Source organism: Triticum aestivum, chromosome 2A (genome assembly GCF_018294505.1).
Source record: "Triticum aestivum cultivar Chinese Spring chromosome 2A, IWGSC CS RefSeq v2.1, whole genome shotgun sequence".
Taxonomy (NCBI): domain Eukaryota; kingdom Viridiplantae; phylum Streptophyta; class Magnoliopsida; order Poales; family Poaceae; genus Triticum; species Triticum aestivum.
Window position 1 is genome coordinate 784662612 of NC_057797.1, and position 8081 is coordinate 784670692.

The window sequence follows — 8081 nt, forward strand, 5'->3', positions numbered from 1 at the left end:
CGGGCGGCGCTCACAGGGTGCGCGGCGACGGCGACGAGGAGGCAGCGTCGAGGCAGGGGCGGCACGGGGTGGCGACGGCGTCGGGGCGGGGCGGGACGGCGTCGGGGCGTGGCGCAGGGGCGCGGACGGCGACGACGTTGGCGTGGGCTTGGGGGCACGGGCGACTGCGACGGCGGCGGGGCAGCCTGGCGGCGTCGAGGAGGTCGGTGTCGTCGGGCGGCAACTGGCGATGAAATATGAAAAAATGCTAAGTGCTGGCTTATATAGGGAAGGCTTTAGTCCCAGTTCGTGGCAAGAACGGGGACCAAAGCCACCCTTCAGTCCCAGTTGGTGCCACCAACCGAGACTGAAGGTTGGCTTTGGTACCGGTTCGTGCCGCCAACCGGGACCAATGCCCTGCTTTAGTCGCGGTTGGTGCTACCAACCGGGACCAAAGGCCTGCGCCTGCCAAAGCCGCGGTGCGGTGGGATGTTTAGTCCCACCTCGCTAGCCGAGGAGTGGCATGACCTGTTTATAAGCCCTGCCCCGCCATCTCCATGGAACTCCTCTGAATTGCAGGCCTCTGGGCCTAATCTCGCACAGCTATGCCTGTGGGCCTGCTGGGCTTTCTGCGGGCCTGAATCCTGGCCCATTGATGGGTTTCTAGTCGTATTCACGCCGTGGTTGCCTAGTAGGTGGCATTTTTTTTTATTTTTTCACAGTTTATTTCTTTTCTTTTTTGCTTTATTTATTTTATTTTGTTTCTACTTACAACAAAATACTTACTTATTTTATTTTATTTTATTTTGTTTCTAATTATTATTTATTTTATTTTATGATAATTCTTTTTGCTATTAAAGTTTCTAACAAAAAATGTTTTTATGAAAATTCCTTTTGCTTTTAATGATTTTGAACAGAAAAAACTTTGATAATTTTAGTTGCATTAATTTTATATAATTTTAGTTTCAATAATACTAGAGGTTGCTTTTAATGTTTTCAACTGAAAATACATTGATAATTTTAGTCTCATAAATTTTATTTATGTTATTAAAGTTTATTTTATTTTATTTTATTTTGTTTCTACTTATATATTTTATTAAAGTTTATTTTATTCTGTTTCTAATTACTTATTTATTTTATTAAAGTTTTTCTGTGTTCAAAATGCACCATTCAAAGACACATCATCAATTTTCAACCCTTTCTGACTTCATTTGTTATTTTCCATGCATTTACTGATTATTTTGAGCTATAAGACCCTGAAATTGAAAAGCACTACAAATGAACTCTGAAAAGGTTGAAAGTTGGCATGGTATCATCATTTCACCCACATAGCATGTGCAAGAAAGTAGAGATGGTTACGGCAAAAACTGGATGCACTTCGTGTACAAAACGGACAATCTATTTCGAAGTATCAGGATTTCGTATGGAAACTCGTCTGTTACAACAGGCATTTCAAATGAACTACGAAAAGGTTGAAAGTTGGCATGGTATCATCATAATAGTTGTGGAGAGAAAGTCTTCGCTTTTTTTGCTTGTGTGCTTTGCTTATTGTGCCGTAACCACGGATAGTCTTCATCGTTTATCAGGATCACTACTAGGGAAAAGCCTAACAGCAGCGCGGGTTTTGGGTGTATCAGTAGCGCGGGTGCCCGCGCTACTGATACGGCGCCACAACTAACTTGTAGCAGTAGCGCGTGTTGACACACGCTACTGCTATAAATGGTTAGCTGTAGCGTGCGTTGCAAACAGCGCTACTGCTAATTAGTTGTAGCGGCTCTTATACCCCGCGCTACTGCTATTACTTTCAAAAACAAAAAAAATCTCGATCCCGTGCGTGTTGTCAATGGCAGCAGTGGTTCGATCTAGCGATGATTGGCGTCGCCGGAGGCATGAACGGACAACGGAAGACCAGATCCACCACTGGTTGTTGGAGAGGGCCCGTTTCTATGGCAGAGCCAGGCCGCGGCATGGGGCTCCTCTTCCCGACCATGCCAGATAGCTCCTGGTCATCCATGCCGACGACCTGCACAGGCATGGACATGGGAGGGTGAGTCAAACCAGAGGGAGAGAGAGAAAAGGAAAACCGAGGGAGAGAGGAAGGTGATGTAGGGAGCAGCAGAGCTAGTCACCGGTGGTGAGGTGCTCCGGTGTGGTGGTGCGGGCGGCGGCCTCCTAGACGTCGGTGGAAGACCGGCGAGCTCCTAGACACCGGTGGCGCGAGGCGGCGGCCTCTTTCGGCGCCACGGAGGAGGATGGGCGCATGGGCAGGAGGTCCATGTGAGAGCGTATGGAAAGTGAGAGGAGAGAGTGCTGGAAGAGAGGAGGGATTTGGGGGAGGAGATGGGGATTCGACCGAGGATATGGTGACTTCACCTACCTCATACTTAGTAGTAGCGAGGGATATAAAACCGCGCTACTACTATCAACTTAGTAGTAGCGCGGGTTTATACCCCTCGCTACTACTATGGCATGTGTCGGGGGGCACGGTAGAGACCGCTTAGTAGTAGCGAGGGTTAAAAACCCGCGCTACTACTATCAACTTAGTAGTAGCGAGGGGTAAAATCCCGCGCTACTGCTAATTAGCAGTAGCGCTTCTTTTTGTGCCGCGCTGCTGCTAAGATTCTGTGTATAAGGTTTTCCCTAGTAGTGGATGCTTGGGTCGGCCTTGACTTTGAAGGGAGGAATTTCATTAAAATTTTCATAATCTTCAGACATGTCTGTCTTGCCCTCCATTCCCACGATGTCCCTTTTTTCTGAAAGAACTATGTGGCGCTTTGGCTCATCGTATGATGTATTCGCTTCCTTATCTTTTATTTTTCTCGGTTTGGTAGACATGTCCTTCACATAGATAACCCATGCCACATCATTGGCTAGGACGAACGGTTTGTCAGTGTACCCAAGATTGTTCAGATCCACTGTTGTCATTCCGTACTATGGGTCTACCTGTACCCCACCTCCTGACAGATTGACCCATTTGCACTTAAACAAAGGGACCTTAAAATCATGTCCGTAGTCAAGTTCCCATATTTCCACTATGTAACCATAATATGTGTCCTTTCCCCTCTCGGTTGTTGCATCAAAGCGGACACCGTTGTTTTGGGTGGTGCTCTTTTGATCTTGTGCGATCGTGTAATATGTATTCCCATTTATCTCGTATCCTTTGTAAGTCAATACAGTCGAAGATGGTCCCCTGGACAACGAGTACAACTCATCACAAACAATGTTGTCACCTCTGAGACGTGTTTCCAACCAATTGCTGAAAGTCCTGATGTGTTCACATGTAATCCAGACGTCACCTCTGAGACTGTTCTTGTGTTCATCGACATACGGGGTCCCCAAGATAGAGTTCTGTAAAACTGTGTAGTGTGCTTGAGACCAAGAATGCCCGTCCCTGCATATTATTAAGTCCGCTCCAAGCGTGCCTTTTCCAGTCAGTCTCCCATCATACCGCGATTTAGGGAGACCTGTCTTCATAAGGCCAGGAATGAAGTCAACACAAAACCCAATGACATCCTCTGTTTGATGGCCCATGGAGATGCTTCCTTCTGGCCTAGCATGGTTACGGACATATTTCTTTAGGACTCCCATGAACCTCTTAAAGGGGAACATATTGTGTAGAAATACGGGGCCTAAAAAGTAGCCATAAAGCCACAACTGGCTGGCGTAAGAAAGATAGAGAAACTAATTGCCTATCCTATTACATGACCGTCATCCAAACCGGTTGAACATATTCTGTGCTACCATCTTCCACCGGATAGATTCAGTAACCAAACGCTCCCTGGCCTCCATCGGAGTGAGTAGCGACCACATACGGATCAACGCAGTAGCATGGAAGATAACCTGCAAAAAATGAATATTTGTTGTTCTGTTAAAAACCAAATCATTTCTGCAGTTCCAGACTGCCCATACTAAAGCACTGTTGGGGAACGTAGTAATTTCAAAAAAATTCCTACGCACACGCAAGATCATGGTGATGCATAGCAACGAGGGGAGAGTGTGATCTATGTACCCTTGTAGATCGACAACGGAAGCGTTTGGTTGATGTAGTCGTACGTCTTCACGGCCCGACCGATCAAGCACCGAAAAAACGGCACCTCCGAGTTTTAGCACACGTTCCGCTCGATGACGATCCCCGGACTCCGATCCAGCAAAGTGTCGGGGAAGAGTTCCGTCAGCACGACGCCGTGGTGACGATCTTGATGTACTACTGTCACAGGGCTTCACCTAAGCACCGCTACAATATTATCGAGGACTATGGTGGCAGGGGGCGCCGCACACGGCTAAGAATATGACAACGTGGATCAACTTGTGTGTCTCTGGGGTTCCCCTGCCTCCGTATATAAAGGATCAAGGGGGGGGGTGCGGCCGGCCTAGGAGAGGCGCGCCAGGAGGAGTCCTACTCCCTCTGGGAGTAGGATTCCCCCCCCCCCCCAATCCTAGTTGGAATAGGATTCGCGGAGGGGGGAAAAGAGAGAGGGGGGCCGGCCCCTTCTCCTTGTCCTATTCGGACCAAGGGAGGGGAGGGGCGCGCGGCCCATCTTGGGCTGCCCCTTCTCTTTTCCACTAAGGCCCACTAAGGCCCATCTAACTCCCAGGGAGTTCCGGTAACCTCCCGGTACTCCGGAAAAATCCCGATTTCACCCGGAACACTTCCGATATCCAAACATAGGCTTCCAATATATCAATCTTTATGTCTCAACCATTTCGAGACTCCTCGTCATGTCCGTGATCACATCCAGGACTCCGAACAACCTTCGGTACATCAAAACGTATAAACTCATAATATAACGGTCATCGAAACCTTAAGCGTGCGGACCCTACGGGTTCGAGAACAATGTAGACATGACCGAGACATGTCTCCGGTCAATAACCAATAGCGGGACCTGGATGCCCATATTGGCTCCTACATATTCTACGAAGATCTTTATCGGTCAGACCGCATAACGACATAAGTTGTTCCCTTTGTCATCGGTATGTTACTTGCCCGAGATTTGATCATCGGTATCCAATACCTAGTTCAATCTCGTTACCGGCAAGTCTCTTTACTCGTTCCGTAATACATCATCCCGCAACTAACTCATTAGTTGCATTGCTTGCAAGGCTTAAGTGATGTGCATTACCGAGAGGGCCCAGAGATACCTCTCCGACGATCGGAGTGACAAATCCTAATCTCGAAATACGTCAACCCAACATGTACCTTTGGAGACACCTGTAGAGCACCTTTTTAATCACCCAGTTATGTTGTGACGTTTGGTAGCACACAAAGTGTTCCTCCGGCACATGGGAGTTACATAATCTCATAGTCATAGGAACATGTATAAGTCATGAAGAAAGAAATAGCAACATACTAAACGATCGTTTGCTCAGCTAATGGAATTGGTCATGTCAATCAGATAATTCAACTAATGATGTGATCCCGTTAATCAAATGACAACTCTTTGTCCATGGTTAGGAAACATAACCATCTCTGATTAACGAGCTAGTCAAGTAGAGGCATACTAGTGACACTCTGTTTGTCTATGTATTCACACATGTATTATGTTTCTGGTTAATACAATTCTAGCATGAATAATAAACCTTTATCACGATATAAGGAAATAAATAATAACTTTATTATTGCCTCTAGGGCATATTTTCTTCAGTCTCCCACTTGCACTAGAGTCAATAATCTAGATGACACAGTAATGATTCTAACACCCATGGAGCTTTGGTGCTGATCATGTTTTGCTCGTGGAAGAGGCTTAGTCAACGAGTTTGCTACATTCAGCTCCGTATGTATCTTGCAAATCTCTATGTCTCCCACCTGGACTAGATCCCGGATGGAATTGAAGCGTCTCTCGATGTGTTTGGTCCTCTTGTGAAATCTGGATTCCTTTGCCAAGGCAATTGCACCAGTATTGTCACAAAAGATTTTCATTGGACCCGATGCACTAGGTATGACACCTAGATCGGATATGCACTCCTTCATCCAGACTCCTTCGTTTGCTGCTTCCGAAGCAGCTATGTACTCCGCTTCACATGTAGATCCTGCCACGACGCTTTGTTTAGAACTACACAACTGACAGCTCCACCGTTAATGTAAAAACGTATCCGGTTTGCGATTTAGAATCGTCGGATCAATGTCAAAGCTTGCATCAACGTAACCGTTTACGATGAGCTCTTTGTCACCTCCATATACGAGAAACATATCCTTAGTCCTTTTCAGGTATCTCAGGATGTTCTTGACCGCTGTCCAGTGATCCACTCCTGGATTACTTTGGTACCTCCCTGCTAAAGCTTATAGCAAGGCACACATCAGGTCTGGTACACAGCATTGCATACATTGATAGAGCCTATGGCTGAAGCATAGGGAACATCTTTCATTTTCTCTCTATCTTCTGCAGTAGTCGGGCATTGAGTCTGACTCACTTCACACCTTGTAAACAGGCAAGAACCCATTCTTTGCTTGATCCATTTTGAACTTCCTCAAAACTTTCAAGGTATGTGCTTGTGAAAGTCCAATTAAGCGTCTTGATCTATCTCTATAGATCTTTATGCCTAATATGTAGCAGCTTCTCCGAGGTCTTTCATTGAAAAAACTCTTATTCAACTATCCTTATGCTCTCCAGAAATTCTATATCATTTCCAATCAGTATAATGTCATCCACATATAATAATCAGAAATGCTACAGAGCTCCCACTCACTTTCTTGTAAATATAGGCTTCTCCGAAAGTCTGTATAAAACCAAATGCTTTGATCACACTATCAAAGCGTTTATTCCAACTCCGAGAGGCTTGCACCAGTCCATAAAATGGATCGCTGGAGCTTGCACACTTTGTTAGCTCCTTCGGATCGACAAAACCTTTCGGTTGCATCATATACAACTCTTCTTCCCAGAAATCCATTCAGGAATGCAGTTTTGACATCCATTTGCAAATTTCATAATCATAAATGCGGCAATTGCTAACAGATTCGGACAGACTTAAGCATCGCTACGGGTGAGAAGGTCTCATCGTAGTCAACCCCTTGAACTTGACAAAAACCTTTTGTGACAAGTCGAGCTTTGTAGACAGTAATATTACCGTCAGCGTCAGTCTTCTTCTTGAAGATCCATTTATTCTCAATTGCTTGCCAATCATCGGGCAAGTCAACCAAAGTCCATACTTTGTTCTCATACATGGATCCCATCTCAGATTTCATGGCTTCAAGCCATTTTGCGGAATCTGGGCTCACCATCGCTTCTTCATAGTTCGTAGGTTCATCATGATCTAGCAGCATGATTTCCAGAACAGGATTACCGTACCACTCTGGCGCGGATCTCACTCTGGTTGATCTACGAGGTTCAGTAGTATCTTGTCCTGAAGTTTCATGATCATTATCATTAGCTTCCTCACTAATTGGTGTAGGTGTCGCAGAAACAGTTTTCTGTGACGTACTACTTTCCAATAAGGGAGTAGGTACAGTTACCTCATCAATTTCTACTTTCCTCCCACTCACTTCTTTCGAGAGAAACTCCTTCTCCAGAAAGTTTCCAAATTTAGCAACAAAAGTCTTGCCTTCGGATCTGTGATAGAAGGTGTATCCAATAGTTTCCTTTGGATATCCTATGAAGACACATTTCTCCGATTTGGGTTCGAGCTTATCAGGTTGAAGCTTTTTCACATAAGCATCACAGCCCCAAACTTTCAGAAATGACAACTTTGGTTTCTTGCCAAACCATAGTTCATAAGGTGTCATCTCAACGGATTTTGATGGTGCCCTATTTAACGTGAATGCGGCCGTCTCTAAAGCATAACCCCAAAACGATAGCGGTAAATCAGTAAGAGACATCATAGATCGCACCATATCTAGTAAAGTACGATTACGACGTTCGGACACACCATTACGTTGTGGTGTTCCAGGTGGCGTGAGTTGCGAAACTATTCAGCATTGTTTCAAATGTACACCAAACTCATAACTCAAATATTCTCCTCCATGATCAGATCGTAGAAACTTTATTTTCTTGTTACGATGATTTTCAACTTCACTCTGAAATTCTTTGAACTTTTCAAATGTTTCAGACTTATGTTTCATCAAGTAGATATACCCATATCTGCTCAATCATCTGTGAAGGTCAGAAAAT